This window comes from Diuraphis noxia, unplaced genomic scaffold (genome assembly GCF_037042655.1).
Source record: "Diuraphis noxia isolate RWA-SAM2 unplaced genomic scaffold, SU_Dnox_SAM2 contig0001, whole genome shotgun sequence".
In the NCBI taxonomy this organism is placed as follows: Eukaryota; Metazoa; Arthropoda; class Insecta; order Hemiptera; family Aphididae; genus Diuraphis; species Diuraphis noxia.
In genome coordinates, this window is record NW_028301711.1 from 52257633 (window position 1) to 52281984 (window position 24352).

Genomic DNA, 24352 nt, shown 5'->3' on the forward strand with positions numbered 1-24352 from the left:
TATACAGTGAGATAGCACAGAAAAATTGTATTAGTACGTCGTTTGTTGCGTAAATGTGCGGACGTTTATACTTAATAATTTGAATGGTTTTAATAACAGTGTCCAGTATGCCGAAAGTTCTAAGTGAAAGTGCCAAGTAACGTCTAATAAAACTAATATTACATGTAATAATATGAGTTAATAATAAGTAATAATAATAAATTATGAATTATAATAAATAATAATAAAAATTTGTTTTTGCATATTTTGGTAAATAAAATGCATATTTTACAATTTTGTATTGCATATAAATCCTAGCCCTACCTATTACTATTTACATATTACATGAAGCATTTGCCATTTTACTGTACATACATTTTTTTACACATTTTGAAAAATTGCTAACCTCGACAGTACTTTCCTTTTATTTTCACCTATCATATCATTCATATTTTTGTTTATTCTTTTGGTTTCATGAAATGTTCTTATTCTAATATAACATAGCGAGATTGTTTTTATTAATTGTGTTGTGTGGTTGAATTCTGTATTGAAATTATGATTATCCAATGATGAGAATAATTGATGAGTCACAAGTCGTCCAAAGACGGATGCAGCTAGATTTTGAGCAAAATCAAAATTGTTCATTTCAGCGATATCATGTATGGCTCTTTTATAAAGCAGTTCTGTTGTACGACAAACTGTAATGACATCTGGTGCAGGAATGATATGTCCACCTCGAGTCTTTTGTAGAATTAACTTGATTCTATTATCGTGCAGATTACCACTATACAAAGCTGCATTACAATCTGTACATTTGATCCGTTTTCATAGGCGAAGAATTGATCAAATTTGAGGGGGGGTTAAATGTTGCTTTGCAAAGTAAGCCGTGGGGGCTTCGCTCCCACACCCCCACTCTAATATCTATCATGCTTTCACTCTTCAGTACGCATCATCTACTAAATTACTAAATTACAAAACTACTAAATATGAATTACTAACTATATAATATTATGCACTTTAAAAATTATTAATTTATTATATAATAAATATTTTATTATTTTAATACAATAAATCTATTTTTATTAGCAAATATATCAATAACTTTCTCAATATTGATATTGATATCTTTTTCAATGTACAATATTGAAGAGTTATTAAATTTTTCTTGCAGCATACTCGTGCGTAGCCATGTCTTGACTTTGCGCATTGCAGAAAAGCTTCGCTCACATGTAGCCGAGCTGATTGGTATAGCTATGGGTACCTGTAGAAGCTTGTATAAGTTGGGAAACACACTTTTAGAAATATTTTGTTTTATTGTATTATAATTTATTTAATTTCCTGATTGCAAGATGATGTTTTTTGCTACGGTCATCTCTGACTGAATATTGAATTTCGATAAATCCAATAATCCCTGAAAATAGTTAAAATGTACTAATGACTTTTATCATAAAACTAAAAACTGAAGATTTACTTGATAATGATCAATAAAAAATTGACTTTCTTCAAATTTTAGTTGAAAAAAATTATCAACAGATATGCCCATTTGTAAACTGTCTTTCGAAAATCTTTCTTTTAACTTTGTAACTAGTGTGTCAAGAATTACATAGTACGCATTTATTCTGTAGAAATCTTCAGTTGTCTGTACATTACTTTGTGTAGGTTCTGTGTACTGTGCACTAGTGCTAGCAGTGACAATGAAATTTTTAAGATCATTTGGTTCTTTCCTATTTCTTTTATTTCCTGAATTTTAAATTAAAATATAATTAATACAATAATCATTTTTTATTAATAACATAGTTAAGTAATCAATTAATTAAAGTATACCTTGGAATGGATTTTCAATAGATATATTATTGACTGTTGCAAATTTATATATATCCGACCAAATTTCAGCAAAACATTCACTGGTTTTATAATCCTCTAAGGATTTGATTATAGATTTAATAATAATTGCTGAATTTCCAAGAGTTGAAGATTTTTCTTGCAATTTGCATGTTAAAATATTAATTATTGTTAAAAATTTATGTAAAAGAAACAAATATACAACAAATTGTCCTTTCCTCATATTGGTTATAATTCCTGAAAAATAATAATGAAGAGGTACACATTAACTTCAAATTAACTAAATGTAAGTATCCATAGGCGCCAGGTTTTGTAAATGCCAATGGGGGCCGAATTTGCTACATATTAGCCTTAACTTTTGCTCTTCAAAATAATTTAAATATGTGGTTAAAGAGTAGAGACGCGGGAAGTGGACTACTTATATCTATATTTTTAATTGTATCCTCTTAAATTTTAAATCAGGGGAACACTCAAAATTTTTCATTAATAACGGTTCCCCTCAAATTTTTAGTCACTTAAAGTCCTAGTTTAAACTAATTCAAATATGTAAAATATGATAAAATAAATACTACCTGTAGTATAACACAAAATAAATTAAAAATATTTATTTACTTTAATTTATTTAACATTTACAATGTTCTCGAATCTCGGATATATTATTCTGTAAACATGATTTGGGAAATTCAAATCTCAATCTTTTCAATGGGGGCTGAGCCCTGACTCCATCTTTTCAATGGGGGCTGCGGCCCCCGAGCCCCTATGTAGTCGGCGCCTATGTAAGTATCAATAATCTATATATTAAAACATTAAATACAATAATCAAAATATTTACCTATTGCTTCATTTACATCTTTATCAGATTCATTTTTAATCTCATTTATTAATGTATCTACTATTGCTTTAAAACTGGACATTACAGCTTCACAATTTCTATAACGGCAATTCCACCGTGTGTTGCTTAACCTTGTAATTGGCTTTTTTTTAACAGCCAACTTATTTTGAATATCGATTAATTTTTTATTATTAGTTGGATATGAAAAGTGAATATGAAGGGCCTCTAATGTGTTAAAAACGTTTCTGGTTTCCTGTAATTTAACATTTGAAATATTATTAAATTGGTTTTTATTTTAAAACAAAACAAATTTATTTAAAAATAAAAATATAAATAGGTAGGCAATTTAAAATAATTAATTCATACCTTTAATATTTTATACATATCTAGAACTACTAAATTAACTTTGTGTGCCATGCAGTGTGTAAAAATTGCATACGGATGTTTTTCTTTAATCTTTGCTTGGACACCATTATATCGCCCCAACGCTGGCCCCATCGTACGACTGGGCTATAATTGCCAATTGAGGGTTTAAATTACATTGCTTGAGGTAATCTAACATAGTTTTACTTAAAGTCTCTGCATCTTGTTTATATGAACAATCAATGAAACCAATAAATCTTTCTTTGATTTCTAACCCTTTGCAGTATCTCAAACATAAAGCCATTTGCTCATCTTTAAAACACCTGAAAATATCAAATTAAATTTTAATTGATCAAATTTCCAATTTCCAATTAACATTTTTAATTTATTACCTAGCTTCATCGCACATTATTCCAAATATGCTCACTCTTCAACTTCTTGTATTATAATATCATTTAATAAACCTGCACAAATATTAATAAGCTCATCTTGAACTCCATGACTAGTATAATTTGTTTTCTCTTTATATTTCTGGGCAAATTCAGGATATAATTTAAATATCATATTACTGGCTTCTTTAAAATTTCCTAAATATAATTATAAATTTAATTTAATTATTAATAAAAAAAAATTACTTTCCATTTCATACCTTGATTCATGGAGCTGGGAGCCTGTAAATGCTAGTCCTTGTCTGCACAAAAACAGTGTCACTTCACACAAAGTTCTTATATATCTACGATTACTTTCAATAAGTAGCTTATGTTGAGAAGAAACCTGTGACATTACACTACCAAAACTGCAGTTTTTTCAATGTTTTTATGTGACTGCCATTTTTCCATATTAGTCAGATGATATTTTGTTGTTGCATGAGAATTAAGTCTACTTCGATGGCCTTTTTTAGATCCTCTTGAACCACTTAGCTGTATTAAATTTAAACGTAATAAATAAAACAAATGTATTCAATAAAATTGTTTAATTATTAAAATGTTTACTTTATTCCATTTTTTAAAACCAATTTTGGTAAATGTATCTTCGGTATTGTTCCCAGAACCATAAATACGACAAACAAAACAGTACAAAGCGTCATTGATGATACTATATTCAAGCCATTCAAAGCAGTCGTAATATGATGCATTAAAACTACGGATTTATTGACCAAATTTTGTCATTGGATAAGACTGGAGCATAAATTAAAAGTAGTAGTCACTATAGTCACTCTATACATTTTAGCATGCAAATTACTTTAATAAAAAATAAGCTACCTAAGCAATATTGCCAATATTTATCTCAAATACATAATATCTACCTTCATAATTGGACGTGATGGACCAGAGTTAATATTACCCAATCCCAAATCATTTATATCACTAATATGGAGTCGCGGAGAATCAAAATCAATATTCGATGACGAGTCGCCGTCGGAGTGTACTGTAGTTTTTTCAGGAACTTTAGGTTTTTTTTAAATATTAAATAATTCAAAATAATTCGACATTTTAATAAATAAATAAAACACTTATGAAATTACTGAAGTACTACAGGTTACAGTAATACACAGTTATACAAAGTTATACACAGTTTTACAAAATACAAATAGGTATAACAACAACGAAAAGTACAACGTGACACGTGTAGGTAATATTTACAATATTATATTATATTCGAGTATTCGACCGAAATTACGATTTACAAGTTTACAACAACAGTCAACAACGCAAGACGCAACACGAAAAACGAAACGGTCGAAACAGCAATCGGCAATCGGCACATTAATAATGTTTATTGGAAATTTCTATTTTTGTCATTGCGATAATGCGATAACAATCCGTCGCGACGGTCAGCCGGTGCACACCGATGACGATTAGGTATAATATGGTATAATAATTATTATTATATTGACATTTATTTTGACAACATTTCGGGAAAAAAAAATATTTTGTAAAGTTCCAAGATTTTGTTAATCGTTGTAAAATAAGTATCTATTTTAATATTATATACTATGAAAAATGTTTGATAATTTTTTATTATTGTTTTGGGGGGGGGGGGCTAAGCCCCCCAATCACCGCCCATGTCCATTTTATGATCTAAAATATATTATTTGTTTAAGTACAATTATAATATTATGAATAAAACTAAATACCTACCATTCGAACTACATATCCGACTATTAACCCAATGGCATTATCCATATATTCACTTAAAACAAAGTAATTTGGTGGCATCTCAAGAGAGATAAGTTAATTTGCTTCTATATCATTCATTTCTGGTAAGGTATTACAGATTACAGATATCTTCTTCAGTAACTAAACTATCACTGTCTTCAAAATCTGTATCAAACTTACTTTGATATGTTATGTTTAAGGTATCATTTGGGTCAACTAGTGTATCTGAATAACGTTGTGTCTTAGTTCGAGTAACAAATAATATTTGGGTATTATCTATGGCTTCTATATTGCCAACCGATGTTTTAACTTGGTGGTGTGCTAATAATTTTTTATATGTCGCACTAAAATGACGTGGAGTTGGATTCACACACCAGCCTCCCTAGCTCTTACTGCATTAAAAAACAACTCAATATGGTGATATTTTATATGTAAGGAGATATTTATAATAATCATTTTTTGTTGTAATTTCATCAAAAATTTTAACTATACTCATGGATGAAATAATTACTCCTAAAAAACCTGTTTTTTTTATGTTCTACCATAAGTTTTTTATCATAGCCCCATGTCAAATTGTTCATATACTCCACTGTTTTTTGTAATAGAGGTTCCCAAATATGTCTGTTGGATGTTTTCATTGGTGCCTTGTGTCGACGACCATGTGGATTCCTAAAATTTAAAATATCAAACCAATTATCAACAATTCGAATAAATTCTGTAGTAGCTTCACTATCTTCAAATCCTTTTAAATTTAAACTATGACAAAAATCAATGGCATCAGCTACACTAGCACTAAGTGTCTGCGCCGCAATATTGACTTTCATTGGTCTTTCTCTCCAATCTAGATGTAATTTTTTGAGTTTATTGCCAGCGTGTAGACCTTCTGTCTCTTGTAAGGTAACCAAACGTTCAATAAAGCTCCAATAAATTTTTTACCGTCTGGGTTGTAAATCACACGCATTGAACTCCATGTATTTCTTATTAGTTTTAAAGCATGACAAGGATCCAAAATACATTTTATTGTTCTTGTGACATCTGATGGATGAGGAAAATCAATTTTCATGTTCTTAGATGATAATTTTGCTCCAAGTATTGAAGCCATATTAATATGTGTCGTTGGTCCATCAAATGTAAGAGAAGGTATTTGTACTCCTATAATTATAAAATATATATACATATATTAATTTAAAAAATATTTTTAAAATATATATACATACCAATTTCAAACAACTTTATTAATGCCTCCTTAACAATGTTAGCAGTGTCTTGAGCAGTCATACCCTTATGAAAAAAGTATCCAATAGGTACCTTCCAGTGAGAATCTAATGCAACTACTAACAACACAAGTACCTGAGTTGCTGCTTTCAATGTAGGATCAGATGTCTCGTAATCTTTACCAATACTGCTAAATCCATGGCAAAATTGTCCGTCCCATTCTATTTGTTTTTTTATATGCATTTCATCTAGCATTAATGAACAAAAAAGGGTTTAACTGCTAGCTTGATACTCTTGACTTTTAATTCTTAGTGACTTAAATGATTCATCAGTGAATCCTTCTTCTACTTTTATTTCATGGTACCAAGATCTTAAAGTACTAGGAAGTGGTAAACTTTGTCCAAATTCACTAAGTATAAAGTTATAAGCTTTTGGTGAATAAAAGTTTAGTGTTAATGCGAATGCTTCTTAACTCTGGGGTAAAATGTTTTTTTTTTGTATGAGTTTATTCACAATTTCATTAATTGATGATAAGAAGTTATTTTCTATGAATGAAGATACTTTTTCTTGTAAACCACATCTTATTTTTAAATTTCTCAACAAAGTTTTTACTTTTTTAACTTGTGTTATATTCCGTTTTGATTTCCGAAGAGCATTTTTTTGCAATATATTTTGTCACATGTTGTTTTTTGATTGTGGATTTAAACTTCTTTCTAAGCTTACCGGGTGAACACTCATACGAATGGTCTAATAAAATATCTCGTTTTGCCTTACTTCTAGGAGTCAACTCTAATAAATAAATTAATATACATACAATCATCAATAATAATATATTTTAAAAGCTTTAAGAATTAAAGATTAATTATTTAACTAACCCCATGATGATTGGACAGTAGTTTGTAGATTGTTAGTTGTTTCACTGTTTTCACAAGAGCAATCAATTAGTAATTTAGATTCTTTTTCCAAAATTTCAGCAATTTTATTCTCATAGTATGCTTTTAAACTTTTCAAATGGTTTCTTGTATCACAAATGGAACAAACACTATTGAAATCTAGTGACTACCAAGTAATATAATTAATATAATTCAATAATTTAAATTTAAAATTACCACCAAAATAGTTAGGTTAAAATAAATAATTTATTAGGTAGTATATTTTATTGGTATCTGTGCAATATTTAATCGCTGTTTATTATTTTTTTTTGGTGTTAACATAATACTATTTTCATTGATGTAATAATAATCCTAATTTTATAATAATAAAAAATATCTATTAATTTATAATTTATTTACTAGTAAATATAAATATGAAATAATACTGATCTATACATTTAATACCTCTTTTACTAACTCATTAACTGATTCATCTTTATTAATGCCAGGCGATATAATAGAACTTGAGCTAAAAGTTAACTGCTTTGAGTTTAACTTCAATTCATCATTATTAATGTATGGAGTTATTACAGCACTTGGTTTATTTTCCTTTAAATATTTAATTAATTTTATACTAGGTAATTAAAAGTCATAAATCTAATGAATTATAAAGTATTATATTTTGTTTACCAACAAACACGTTAGAAATGCAGTTGGTTTTAGTTTTTTTGTGTATGCATTTGAATTTTGAAAATCATTTTCTTCAAAGTGTTGTTCACACACAAAATACAATTTATTTGGTATAGATTCTTTAAGACCAATTGCTTTAATCCATTTTGTACGAGTAGGATCAGATAGAGGAACTCTGTTATAAAAGTATAAAATGTGTTTTTCTACAATTTTCATTAGTATATTATTTTATATATTTCACTAAGTGACGTCAGACTCACCTAAACATGCTAATGCCTTTTTTATTAGCTTGGGAGCAAACACAACATTTACGAACCATCATAAATTGATAAATTATTAATCACAAAATATAAGTTAAGTATAAACTATTATTACATAGGATTATGGACGAAGAAAGGACTCCTAATAATAAAATACACATTAATAAGTTGTCAAACACAATATTATATTTATTTTTAGTCATTGCATTGATTAAAATGATTAAATAATATAGTATATTATACTATACATGTAATTTTTTTATCATAATATATATTGTATTGTAATTTAAAAATAATTATAGTACTCAATTGAATATTGATAACAAATAATAGAATACTATTTATATATACAAGCCTAGATGTTAGATATTCATAATTCATAATAATATCATACTATTAAAAAAATAGCAATTATACGATAATATCAACATATGTACGTTCCGCATTATAAAACTTTAAAAGTAAAGCGGGAAATTATGATTAACAACTTTCATGGAGATTATAACATTTCATTATCTCTTCCATGACTCGGAGAATGCATAATATGGTGACTTCCTATCTGAACCATATTTTAAGTAATACATGCGTTCCATAAGACTCTATTGTGCAACATATCAAAGCAATGTGATACAGCTCATATAGTTAAGGAATGTATGTTGATAGTTTGGGAAGACGTTATTGTGCCTCAGTACCTAGGGATGAATTTTAGGCATCGGTAGAAGTTTCCGGGAAATCCGGAGTAATAAACTGCTTATAGATAGGATGTTTATCTGTCCTTCTGTCAGGGGACATCAGGAAAATACTACTTGTTATTAATCCTTACGGGTGAACACGTGAGTACACCTTAAAGGCGAATCTGAGGTAGAAAATTTGTGCTACTCACTTCTTTAAATTTCAAGTGTGGATTTACATGAATATGATGACGGTAAAGTGAACATTTCAAAAAGTGTATGTACTGTTTTAAGGATTTGAAAAGTTTTAGTGAGAAAATTTACCCAAATTTAAATACTTTCCATTTTAGATTTTGAGTAGAGCGATTAATATTATTATTATTATTATCTTTATAGACGGAAAAAAAAACTCCATTTACAATACAAATATATATAAATAAAATCGTGTAGTGACACAGATACAATTAAATTAAGTACAAATAATATAAAAATTCACAATCAAATATCAATTATATAATAAAGAACAAAATATGAGGTATACAATTCTATAATATATTGATTATATTATAATGATATGTGTTTGTAAACAATAAGTTGACGAAATAATGCTTTGAATTACATAATTTTGAATTTAATATTTTTATCAGAACACCTAAATATTTTATTTATTAGAATAAAAGGCAACCAGCTATTATAGAGTTGATAGATAAATAAAAATTATAATTTAAAAATCAAAATGTAGGTACATACCTAAATCATAGGATATATGAGAACAAAACATTGTATGATAACATGAAGTGTGATAAAGAGTCTATGACGAAATGTACGGGTAATGTAAGCTTTGTATAAAATGCACAATACGTTATTATTTGAAATTAGACATTTAAACGTATAATATGGGTTTATACTGCAGCGCCGCAGCTACACCATTTTGGGCCCGTATGTAAATAAATGAATGGGCCCTCACCCCTCTTGAAAATTGAAAAATTAACCTATTGACTATTATAAAATTAATTTTTCCAAATTTGAAAACATACTTTGGAATTTTGAGTTATTACCAATACTCCTTCGCATGACGCGCTTTAATCAATTGCAACCAAACTACCAAACTATTTTTAATTTCAGTTATTTAGGCTGAATAAGAAACGTTAATGTACAATAATGTTGTGTACAAAACAAAACCGATCTATTGCTCAATCTGTATTAATAATAATTATTATAACAAAATAGTTTTATTTTATTTCTTTCTATAAATTTTTTAATTTTTATTATTGGGCCCTGGGACCGTGTATTTGACACACGCAACACACCCGGTTATTGCGGCACTGGTATATAGTCAACCAATTTTTGTTTAAAATATGTATGTTGATTGAGGACAGAGACCTTCTTTCAAATATAACATTATTGAATAAGTGGTGTGTTAGTAAAATGCAGTAAATTGTAGGTATTTTTAAAATTGCACAGCAAAAATAAAGTAAACAATATTATTTTAATATATGTGATTAATGTATAAATACACATAGTATTATTACCAATATAAATATACCCAAAATAATCTGTTGGTATTCCAAACAATTCGGAGAAGACTTTTGCCATAACTACCACGTATATAACCTTGTGCATTTTCAACCCGTGATTCAATTAGTGAAATCGTGAAAATTATTGCATGTATTTACTACTTATAGTAGCATGTGTAGACGTGTAGTGCTGACCATGCCGAATCTTATATATATGCATTAACTGTCCCGACACGGCGTTGCCCGCATATTAGTTTTTTTTTTGGCATTTTCGTAGGCCGTGTATAGTGTTATTACTTATTAGTTATTATGTATCTATGAGAAAATAATTTATTTTTTTATTTGTAGTTTATGAGTGGTTTTGGAGATCATAGCGTATAGTTAACTATTGAGAATGTCAAATTAATATTCATATAATGTCACTATTGTCACTAATAATAATTATAATTAAGTTAAATTAATTATATAATTACGAGTATATATGCGTCTGGCAAAAGGTGAATTAAGGTTATTGTAACTACAACGTGCATCCACGCGATTGACAAGTACACTTTCGGAGTCCTCACCGCCCATAAAGTAAATTTGTAAAAATGTATATGGTTCGTTTGGCATTGGTAGCAATGAGCCCACCCTATGATAAACTTAGCCTTTGATTTTGAATGTTGAATTAAATTGTTGACCATTTGCAGCATTATTTTTTAACTATTTCTGTTGCTTCGAACGATGTCATTTGGAAACATGAATTGAATGTTCGAATTGACTTCAGGAGCAGGTTAGAATCTGGATCCTTACCGATAAGTAAACCGTTCAATGGTTCAGGTGGTGTTTCAATTTCCGGTAGTTGCACTTTTCCTGACGCGCAACACATACCAGCTGGCTCATTTTTGAACTTCAGCGCATTACAATGTGGACATTCCTTGTCCATAGCACCAATCTCTACTTTCAAATGAGCGTAATATTCAATATCGGGCCCATACTCGAATGCTAGACAAAGGAATGAATTGGATGTAAATAAATGTTGGCGTTATCGGTCATTTGCTCTGCGTGTGTCAACTACGAATTGACGCGCTTCTAATCGTCTTATTTGATTTTGTTCAGCTTGTGCCTCACGCAATCGCACCATGTTCACACGTACATTTTCATTGTTTGGTTGGATTTGTACGTCTCTTCTTTGTGCTCTTCTATCTCGCATGCTTGTACTTTTGGTCGTTCGACGGGCCAAATCAGACCCCTTGCGTCTTGCTGGCATTGTACAAAATACACAAATCGATACAATTAAAGTTCATATTAAACTAAATAAATAAATTTATGTTTATATCTATGGAAATACGTCAGACGACAGCGGCGACAACGGCGGCCATTAATCAAATATATGAAACAGCGATTAAATATAAAAAATAATAATAATAATTTAATATGTTTGGTAACCAACGAACACTGTATAAAAAAAAAATATTGTCGTAGGTTAAAAAAATCCCTGTATGAGCCACCCTTTAAAATAAAAATAGGGGTGTGAAAAATAGTTTACATCACTCTTTGACACCTACTTAATATACACAACAAATTTCATGAAAATCAGTCCAGCCGTTTCGGAGAAGTTTGGTAACAAACATTGTGCACGAGATTTTTATACATATATTTATTTTTTATAGGTATGGCAACGAATATTGTTTTCCGATTACGTCAAATCATTATATTTTTATAAATACTAGTATTTATAATCGAAGCTAATACCCATCATGTTAAAAACTAACCTAACCAAACGAATGAAGTTAAAATAATGGCATGTCAATGTAGAAGAAATTTACCTCGGCAGCAAGACGTGTTTATAGATGATGGAAATGAAGAAGGGGCCCTAGCAAAATCAAAAAGGACATATTTAACACACACGGAATTGGCGATCCGGTCACGTATGGTTTATTATTCATTAGTACCTAATCCTGGATTGAAGTTCCACTTGAAATCTCTGCCTGAATGGAAGAAAGAAGGACTGAGACTGAATATATTTCTCTTGGAAGAAGCGGCTAACATGTGTGGATTGAATGGTCAGAGACTCTCAAGGTGGTACTCAGTCAGCAAATGGGCAAAGAAAAATAATAGCCCACTAAGCTTGGAAGAGTTTCAGTGGATAGTGGAACGTTATGCCCAAGTGGACAGGGACACAGAAAATATCCGTTCATTAGTCGAAGAAAATTTAAAGAAAAATGGCAGACGATTCAAGTTTGACCTCAACGATTCAAATAACTTCCGATTAATAAACCCAAAATACAAGCCAAAATGTAAACCAAATAAAAAAATAACTTATTGCCCATGTGTAGGTTTGGTGAATCCAATGTTTTATATAGTGATGGATCGAGCAGAGAAAATGCTGAAGAAAAACATGACACTCATCCCTACCAAGTCAGAAACCAGAAAGTTTTGGCAGATATAGATGATATGGATCCATTACAGAATCTACTTAATCTACACACGGATATTTTCTGCTTTGGTGGGAAACTTGGCTTGTATTTTGGGTCCAATACCTAGTATATATTCAAATCAGCTTAACAGCGTTAATAATATGTATACATTTAATAAAAATTGTGTTTAAATGGAAAATAATTTTACTCTGCTTAACTTAACTAATGTTTTAACTAATAAATATATTTTTTACTCACATTACAAAAAAATAACAGTCCAAACATTAAGTATAGTCGGTATAGAACACTCTTATTGCAAATCAGAATATATAATATAAAATATTATTCTTAATATTAAACGACTCCATTGACTCTTTATTTGAGCTATTTACAGAAAGTACTTAATTCAGCTTTAAAGTGAATAAAGGAACGTTATGGCTTTAAAAAAAAAAAAATTGTTGAGTGGTATAAAGGTTAGACAGCATTGAATTTAAAACAGGATTGACCCCCTCCCCTCCCATCGTACGAACCTGCTACTAACTATCATAATAAAAAATTAAGAATTATTATTAAATTTAAATAAATGATCGAAACATTCAGTGATTGTGAATTGACAAAGATTTAAAATATTAGTCCTACTATCCTACTATCTCTAGTTACTGCTAATTAATTATGTACCAATAATTGGTAACACTCTCAAAATTCAACAAGACAGTTTAAACTTTGGAAACAGACCCAAATTGACCACGCCTAGCCTAGATACAATGATATACATTAGGTACTAGATTCTGAAACTCAGCAAATGAATTTCATCCAAGATCCTTTTTTAAATAAAAATTTACTTAAGATATGATTTAAGAACTGCACTAATTGCGTTGGTGTAAATAAATTATGTTTCTTCCCATTTAATAGATTAATAGGACTATCACCAACATTGAACATTAATAATATTATACTTTTAAAGGTAGAAAATACATTAAACATAATGTTTTTCATTGTTTTATGATAAAATTTTGTTTTCCAACGTTTTTTCGTTATTACATAATATGTTTATAATCAACATCAAATCACAATATATTGTTTTCCATTGTTTCATTAATTCTTAGGAAGCAGTCCTTTGAATTTTACCAAAGTTTGAAAAATAGGACTTCTAAGGCTTACATAATTTTATAAGATCGTCAGAATTTGTGTTTTCGAACAGTGGAAGATGTAAAATTCAAGGTTTTAGATGCAATAATCTAACAATTAAAGTGGCTCAAGTTGTTTGGTTTAAGGAAATAGCTACTTAGGATAAACTCAAAAGAACTTAAAACAATTGTTTTGACCACATCATATTTCCACATATTCAAAGTCAGCAAGTATTCATAAGCAAACAGTAGAAAGTAGTAACAGGCAAAATAACAAAATAATTGTTTGTAAATATTACCATTAACTAGGTCATGACATTGGAGTGTGTAGGTAATTAATGTATAACAATGAGAAAAGAGGAAGTCAACCAAATTCGAATTCAGAACAATCAACTTCGAAAAATGAGACAGGGTCGAATCAGAGTGGCGAAAGATCGGTCCAGGAGATCAAAGTAATAACCATACAATTTCTAAAATCACCAACATTTTAAAGATCATGTTATACGTCGATCAATAGAATTCGATAATCATAATTCAACATTTTTTCCAAACAAAAGTAGATGAAATAGAATTTGTTAGTCTATCTAGGAGTAGTTATATTAATTTTAATAGTACCTACCTAATGATAGGTAAGATAATTTTTCAATTGTACAAACAAAATAAAATTTCCCTGAATTACATAAACGCATTGTTGATCAAGAATTTGGTAGATGAATTACTGAATAAGACATTAGGTGAATTGTAAAAATTAAATTATATAAGTATTATAAGTATTATAAGATGTATAATTTTTTTTTTTTTTTAATAAAGTAATAGGTTACTTAAAAATGAGGTCATGAGCTTCTATTTAACATAGGAAGTGCTGTATTAATAAACATAAGTAGTAAGTACGAACGTACTAGTTAGTAAACAATTAAGAAATGTAATATACTAATATGATTAAACAAATACTATCACGAAAGAAACTAGTTATTGTAAATTAGGATTAACGAAGTACAATCGCGAAACTGCAGATAAGAACTTTTATATAGGAGGGATTGTCCTAATTAGATATATAGATATAAGGTAGAGTTTGGCAATATGCCTAGCAACCAGAAGAAAATACAAAAGGAGTTGCAATAATGCAAACTTGGCTCAAAAAGAAATAAAACATCTAGAATATTAGGAGGCAAGGAAAAAACTGAAGAGAGAAATAAAGAAAAGCAAAAAAGAGAGCTGGGATAACTTATGCAATCAGGTGGAAACTGATCCGTGGGGGTTACCATATAAAATTGTGACCAAAAAAACTGATGGTAAGAAGAGCAATTCCTGGACTAACACTGTCCGGCAGACTAGAATCTATAGTAGGTAGATACCTTGTTTCCTCAGGAAGCGATCTCAAAGTGGCCACCAAAGTTTTCAGAACAATTTTTCTCAGAAGTAATCATGGCTGAAGTAATAGAAGTCAGTTCCAAAATACCATTGGGTAAGGCCCCAGATCCATCTGGTATACCAGACATGGTTATTATGGAAATAGCGGTGAGGAAGTCACAGACTCTAAGTAGAATATTCAACTTGTGCCTTAAACATAGATTCTTTTTTAAGACGTGAAAGTCCGCAAAATGAGTACTTCTTCAGGAAGGAGACAAACCACTAGAGCAGCAATCGTCATACCGACCGATATGCCTCTTCAACACAGTAGGCGAGCTATTCGAGCGTATCATTAAGTGACGACTACAGACATATCTATAGAGCATTGGCGGCTTGAGCGAACGCCAGTATGGGTTCAGGAAGGGGCGGTCTACAATAGATGCTATTACTAATGTCTCAGAAATTGTAAAGCAAACAGTAGAGGGACCGTGTCGTCGGAGGAGGCTCTGCGCGGTAGTGGCATTAGATGTAGCAAATGCATTTAATTTGGCAAAGTGGGAAAAAAATTAAAACAGCGCAGTCTTGTTCTGGAAATCATCCGCAATTACTTGTGCGACCGAGTGGTAAAATTCGGTGAGGAAGGATGTCAGACTGTAACATGCGGGGTTCCACAGGAGTCGGTTTTCGGGCCACTCTTGTGGAATGTGATGTACGACGATCTCCTCTGAGCAGACTTTGAAGAATCAACTAGATTTTCGTCATCAACACTTGTGGCCTTTGCAGATGACGTAGCCGTAGTAGCAACATAGCTCACAATACCTATCATAGAGGAAACTATGAATACAATCTTAGAGCGAGTAGCTAGTTGGATGGATACGAACAGCCTTAAGCTATCTATAGAGAAGACGGAAGATATAATGCAAAGGTCTAAAAGAGGGTACGAAAAACCCATCTCTGTGATCAGAGGAGTTCCGGTACAACTCAAGGAACAAGTGCGATACCTTGGAGTCCAACTCAAGGAACAAGTGTGACACCTAGGAGTCCAATTAAGTAGAGCCTTGGGATACAAGAAGCTGGAAACTGTCGCGGCGAAAGCATCCTCTGTATCATCGGCCTTATCAAGGTTGATGCCAAATGTAGGCGGTTCAAAACAGCGGAAACGACAGCTTCTAGCGACTGTGGTAAATAGTCAATTGTTATACGCCGCTCCAGTTAGGGCGGACGCTCTAGTTTATAAAACCAACGTAAACATAATCCAAAGTCCACTGAGAGCCATCACTTATTAAGGGCGGCGTTGGTCTATCTCTATATGATGGTCTCCATGGCGGCGATAATGATGGTAGCAGGGCTTATTCTGGTGTACTTACTGCCCAGAGAAAAGCAGAAAATATATACAAAAATAACAGAACCCGGTCAAAAAGAAATTAAAGCAACAGAGCGAGAGGAAACCTACAAGATATGGCAGGAGGAGTTAGAAGCGGCTGAAATGGGGCGGTGGACATGGAGGATCACCCAGGAGGTTAAGCAGTGGTCAACCAGGAAATTTGGTCTAATCGACTACCATCTAATACATGTGCTGACGGGTCATGGAGGTTTTGGTCAGTACCTACATAGGTTCAAGAAGCGAGAAGATCCAAGGTGCGTAGACTGTTAAGTAGACGATGATGACGCAGAACACACAATATTCCGATGCGATCGCTGGTGGAGGCAACGAAGGAAGCTTGAAGGGCGGATTAGGGGCGTTTTCGAGCCGGATAAAATGATCGGTTACACGATCAAGTCCGAGAGCAACTGGGATTTGGTAAAGAGGTACTGCCACCAAGTGCTTTCAAAGCGAGAGGATGAGGAACGCGAAAGACAGTTACTATTTAATTAGAAATTAAGCAAAATATGCGCCGAAGGCGAAGCTAAGAGGGATAGTGCCTTTATTCGTTGTAGATTATTATTTGTTTGTTTGTTGTTAATAAACGATGTGGGTACGAGGGGAAGGACTGTCCGCAAGGGCGATGTACTCCTCGTAGCGCCACGATTCACCACCACCAAAAAAAAAAAGATATAAGGAAGAGGAGTAATAAAAGACAGTGAGTGGAGAATGGAGACAGTGTGATTGCTGTATTATGTTTAATTAATAAAATCCTAAATGATAAATTTACTGCAGAGTACAGTAACATATTGTAACATATTGGGTATCTCAGTCCAGTGCCTGATTGGCATTTGGCATCATTTTAGATTTTACTAGAAGGGTCAAACCAATTAATAGCTACTATACAAAATATAATACCTAAAATGTAATTGAAAAATCAAAAAATTTTAAATGGCTTCTTTTGTAGAGGTTTTTTTTTTTTATCGCGGATATATCTATAAGAGATTATTTTATTTGAGAATTTATATTGTATTATAAATTATATTATTCAGTATTTAATCAATATTATATATTGAAGACAAACACGTCTAAGTTTTAAACTACAAACCATAGTAATAATATTAATCACTATCTTGACAATGATTTTTTAGTATCCACATTGTTTTGTTTTTTTTCAAACAATAAGACAGTACATAAAATTATATGGGCCAATTGCTTAATTTACTCCCATCGCCTTAAATTATGCCACTGGTTAAGTGTCATTTCCTAAATAGAAACTTACAATTTACACATGTGCCGGGCCTATAGTCTACCTATGGATTTCACCATACCTACTAATAGTATTCATATTATATGTATACGATCAGTAGCGACGCTATTCTAGAAATTATAACGTGTTGCAGAATGCTGGTGATCACGATGTACAGTATATCATATCACAGTTATTTTATGTACATTTGACGAATAAATAGTGAGTGAATTATATATTATGATGGTCACTTAAACATAATTTTGTTTATTAAATTGTAGTAAGCCAATAAATAAATATTTATTTTTTTTATGCAACAATGACAGGCGTGGCACAGTTATAGTAATATTAACTAATAATTATCAATTAAAAAATAATCAGAACTAACCATCCAAATCTCAAGCCAAAAACTTAACACCTTTTCTTCCACCTTCCAAGTTTATAAAAATTACTGATGCATCATAAACACAATAAAGTATACGATTATGCTATCATTATTTGCGATAATGAAGATTAAATAAGTTGATATAAATTAGCTGTTATTATTATTAAAATCAACATACTAAACTTTTGTTTAGAAACATAAGAACATATAATTAAAATAATGACGAAATTGTAAGGCTCATTTGATATTTTATTAAAAAGAAAAACAAAACCAAAATCAAAAAGTGTTAAAAATAATTTTTGAAATTACAATTTTCAGTAAGCTATAGCATGATTTTTTTCTTTTATTTTTTTTTAAACATATCAAAGTAATATAATTTGTTTTTATTAATAAATAACATAAAATTTAAATTGTATAACTCATAATTAGTATTTTAAAAAGCGCGAGGTATTAAAGGAATAGACACAAATGAAAAGTAATTAAATTAAATACCAATCAAATACAATATTAATTTAAACACACATTTTGGCACAAAATTATATCGTAACTGTAATGACTCAAAACAAATTCAACAACATTAAAAATAATACATTATTATAACATAGTAATTATGAAACGAAAAGCATTTTAAAAATCAACGGCTTTAAATCATACAAAGGAAAATCATTGAAACATGTAAGAATATAATAAAATTACATAAACTTAATTAATAATACTGAATAGAAAAAACATGAACTAAAAAAAAACTACACTGTTTACACAACATAGATAGAGGTATGATTGATCTTTAATAAAATAAATAATAATAATAATAATAAAAATAATAATAATAATTACTAAAAGTACCTTGGTGATAACAAATATGTGATGACTAGGTCGTTTTGCTTATAATATTTAGATATACTTATTATAAATAAAATCATTAATTTAGAGTAATAAAAATAATAATAAACGTTAAATAATTAACTTTTGGGATGAGATTTTTAAAGTTTGATAAACAGAATAACAATAATAACTAGGTATATATTTGATTACAATCAATATTATATAAAATTAATTATTTAAACATAAATTAATATAGTTTAATAGAACACGTGATTTTCACACAAAAACTATAATAATTTTAAAATGATTAAAAAAACGATACGGTAATATTACATGTTACACTATCTACATCTATATAATAAAATAAAAAGACTTGGAAAATAAATAAATAATCAGTGAACTCTTCATAGCCACGAACAAATAACATTGTTAACGCAAAAAAATAATAAGTATAATAATTATAACAAATACTGGGAAGTTTTCAGCACCCAGAAGAAAATTGAAACAAATAAATAAAATTGACAAGCCCACAATATAATGAACGTAGTATTATAATTAATTTAATAAATTTAAGTGCATAAATGTTCTTTATATAAGTGGTAATCATTATAACTAATGATAATTGTGTATTAATAAAATGTAATGTTTGTTGTATGTTTTCCTATAACACTATAATAATAATAATAATAATAATAATAATAATAATCATCATAATAATAATAATAATAATAATAATCATAATAATAATAATCATAATCATTATAATAATAATAATAATAATAATAATAATAATAATAATAATAATAATAGTAATAATAATAATAATATTAGTAATAATAATAATAATATAATCCCATTCGGACAACGTAAATTGTGCATAATATAATACGAATATATAATATAATATAATATTATATACTATTAACAACGCAGTTTTAAACATTAAAAGTAAATAATATAATGTCATGTTGACACATATTTACGCCTTTCTATAAGTATAATACATAAATATATAGATAATTAATCACTAATGGTATATATATTAGAATTTTTTTTATATTTAAACCTAAGTTATTATCACTAATAGCTTTTATAATAGTATATTTTATTATAATATATATCATTTGTTTATCTTTTTTTTATTATTACTCCAAAATAGGTACGTTGTCATCGTAATCGTATAGTCGTTCGGATTTCAAAGAATTCAAATGAACAAAATCATTAAAAAATTAAGCTGTATAAACTACGGTCTTTGACCAAAATATGAAAACACCTATAGGTAACACGTTTATCATTATTGATAAGCATATTTATATCAATAGCTGTAAAAAAAAAAATGCCTAAAAATCGTTTATAATTATTAAATTGCTTTTATGAGCATAATCGTAAATAGTATAATATAATATTATAAATAAGAAACGTTAAAGACATATTATTTTAAAATATGTAATCTAAAGATATAAATATGATCCATTCGAACCCGTATATATGTATCGTTAATGTACTGTTGAAAACAAAAACTAAGCAGATCCATATCAAAATTTTTGTACTAATAATATATGATTATTATGTCTCAAATATTGTAGAACAGTGTCGGTGGAAGGGCTGCTCGTCGTGAAATTACGTGATATTTTAAATTTGTGCCGTTACAATATATAATATATGATATGGATCATATATAATACCTAATATGTTTTATTTTAATACATCATAATAATAAACATTTTCCATAAAATTATTCGGCGGGCTGTGTTTATCATGTACTTATATTTACAGGGATCGATGAGATAATATTATTAGTTTTACGTATTTTTTATTGTTTGCTATTCGTGGGGAAAAAATTAATGTAAAAGTGTAGCAACACGTCTTGCATTATTTAGAATAATTGCTTTCCGCTCAAATCTAACGCACGGAACTATAGGTATTAGATGTACGATTTACAGATTAATGAATGTTTTTTCAGAACAAACAAAACTGTTTAAAAGTTTATTCTGTTGTTTCTAAAACGCAGACGATTAACAGGAAAAAATGTGAGTACGTGTTAGGTCTCGAAATTTCCATTAAGTATCGTTGGCACATTATAATATATTATACCAAAATACGAATGTAAGTTTTAAAATTCAACGTCAAATTACACACTGAAATTCAGAATCGATTGCATCGTTTAAACGTTTCCCACACGGTATTATTATAAGATTAAACCAGTCGAGTAAACAATAATATAATATTGAGAAATAAAATATATTAAGCAACATACAAACGCGTAATATATATTTATAGAATCACAATTTTAATACGCACACGAATCAATCGAATTTCGATGAAAATCAAAATAACATCAATCGAAATATAATCAATAAGTTTGTGTGACACCAGTTGATCCATGCAACGACCGATATATTTCAAATGGACCACATTTAAAAATCAACTGTTTTCAATCGTTTTCCTATACAAGTTAACAACGTAACATGCGCTAGGTAAAGGTTTGAAAAGTTCAAAAAGTGGCAACGATTTCAATGATTAAGTGCGAGTGCCATGTTTTGGCGTCAGAATAGCCACTATTTTAGCGTTTATTAACGTAAATATAAAGATGCCCAAAATAACAAATGTCAGCAATGCTGAAGCTGAAACACACAGAGAATAATATCATTAAGTGCACCCACCCGCGCCATCAAGTACGTCATTATCGTATGTATAAGCGGAGACTTGAATCGTTGGTAATGCGTTATTAAGTGGAAAAATCTTATGCTTTTATATTTGACGATCGTCACGAACTCGTTTATTATATATAACCTATATACAGGGTGTATTTGAAGGATTTTTCAACGAAATCACATTTATTTAAACATGCTACCGGCTACCTAACCTGATACATATTGAATAATTTTAGGATGACGTATCACTGTCGCATAATATTACGTCTTTTGAACATTAGTACATTACATACATTAGGTACAATGATACGTAAATACACATGAGAGCTACGAAAGACGATAATCATTTACCTTACCTAGAGTATGTTCGTCGTTCGACCGAAAGCGGAGTATATCATACACCGTAGGAGAGCGAAAGAGATCGTTAGTATTATTTTATTATTATTATTAATATTCATATACGCGGTACGTATTTATAAATAATTTAAATAAAATATTAATTTTTGCTGTTGAACAGAAAACAGATTCTATATTGTACATACCGTTCCACAATACGACCCTGTTCTGCAGCAGGTTATACGTTTAAAAACGAATAAAATAGAAGAACGTTTGTAGCATATTATTCTACATTATATGATAGTTTATACTATAGGTTATCGTTTATGTACGGGCTACGAGTATGGCCATTCAATAAATTGTCCTTTAAATTATTTTGATATCATATTTTAACACATAAAACATAACAATATGTTTGTTCGATTATTTATTTACTAAATGGTCCGTGTCTTCGTTATATATTGCATACTTTACTAAAAATTAAACATTTAAAGGCCACTTGAATGAACACACTATTATGTCTAATCTGAGAAATAAATCATTTAAATCATTTTTTTTAAATAAACTTGTTATAAATTTTTTCTTTTTCTTTTTTAACGAAACACTAGCTTACAATAAAATTTATATTAATAATAGGTATAACTATAATCTATATAATATATTATATTATACTATGACTTAATGAGTTTGTATTTAAATCTAAAAATGATTGTTGTTCGATGCAGGTAACCCAACACTAATTTTAAATTATAATTTATATAACATTAGTTTTAAGTCCATTATGGACGATCCGCTGACAAAGCATTTGAGATCCTCGGGACGTATTTATAATTTATAAAAAATAATAATATATAATATGCATATAAATAATATAATATTTATAATATGTATATGTATATTTTATTCAAGGGGTAAGTATATATTTTATGAATACGTCCAAAGTTTCGCGATGTTTTTTTTATTGGACTATATATGCGTTTAGGCAACAAAATAATTATTAATTGATTAGAAAGTTCTAACGTTGCTTACTATATAATAACATATTATAATAATATTAGATCATAAAAAATTCGTTGGTAAGTATTAGAATTTCACGTCAAATAATATGTGTTATCGTGTGAATTCAATTTCGGTCATATCATTCGGAATTGTATGTCATAGAGAATTTTTGATGGTCACTTTGCATAGACGTTTATAATGGTAAACAAAAACAAATAGGTAGCGTATTAAAAAATAATAAGTATCGTAATTCACGGTAAATAAACATTAAATTAACATAAATACAATATATTAAATAATTGAGTGACATTCGAGAGTGATTATACGATCGATAATAATATAGTGACTAGTTTGGTTATATAATAAAATGCAAAATAATACTGTTTAATTTACGATAGAATTCTAGATCATTCCGAGCACGGGTATATTTTACTTTAATAATAAATAAGGTACTTTAGATTCAGCTAAACTAATCAATATTGCAGGATCGATTGATTCGCTTAATTGATCCTAGACTAGAAAAATATTAGAGTGATAATCTTATTAGAAGTTATATATATATACTATATTAGAGGCAACTCGTGAGTAATAATACCAATATGTAGACTTGTGCGTATCACATAACAATCATTTTTGTTTATTGCAGATTGTTCGATAAATTTCTCTTCGAATCGGGTTTCAGCTGTAAGTACAGTAAAAAAAAAAATTAATATATTATAGTCTTAACGGTCAGTGAGTGGTAATAATCACAACCAAATTATGATAAACAATAAATTCTTCAATAGATTAGTCTTTTCCCAAATTTTTATTTCCAGGCGGCTGGAAAAATACACCTTATAGATATTATATCACTGGAAATGAAACTAAAACGAACTTTGAAGTGACAATTTGACGTCCAATCACGATCATGATGTATTAATTTATATTGTATGTTTTTATAGTTTTGCTTATTACACATATAAATGTTTCATGATAAAAATAAACAGATATTGAGATGATTTTTGGAAATTATAAAAATTATAATTAACTTAAGAGTTTTTTTTTTTATTGACAAATATAAAATTGAACTAATTAACTTATTTATAAAAAAAAGTCACAAATTTGTCACAAATTACAATTGTGTATAGTTTTGTATACCAGATTTCCAAAGATAACCGCATATAGATTCCCAAAAATGTAGTTTTATATGAAATAAAATGTGGCTCTATTTTGTTGTACATGACTTTGGGACTACACAAAAATAAATTTTTGGAGGTAAAGTTTAA

The 24352-nt window shown here is 29.3% G+C and overlaps 1 protein-coding gene and 1 pseudogene across 1 annotated transcript in view; both read right to left on the reverse strand.

The window, feature by feature from the left end:
• Positions 1-1033: 1033 nt before the first annotated feature.
• Positions 1034-1522, reverse strand: LOC149060885 (uncharacterized; annotated as a pseudogene).
• A 17074-nt stretch (positions 1523-18596) lies between these two features.
• The window catches only part of Pkc98E (Protein kinase C), a 44928-nt gene continuing 39172 nt past the window's right edge, over positions 18597-24352 (reverse strand). Inside the window, exon 16 of the mRNA XM_015518039.2 lies at positions 18597-23769. The gene's annotated coding sequence lies outside the window, so the exon portion shown is untranslated. The remainder of the gene's footprint in view (positions 23770-24352) is intronic.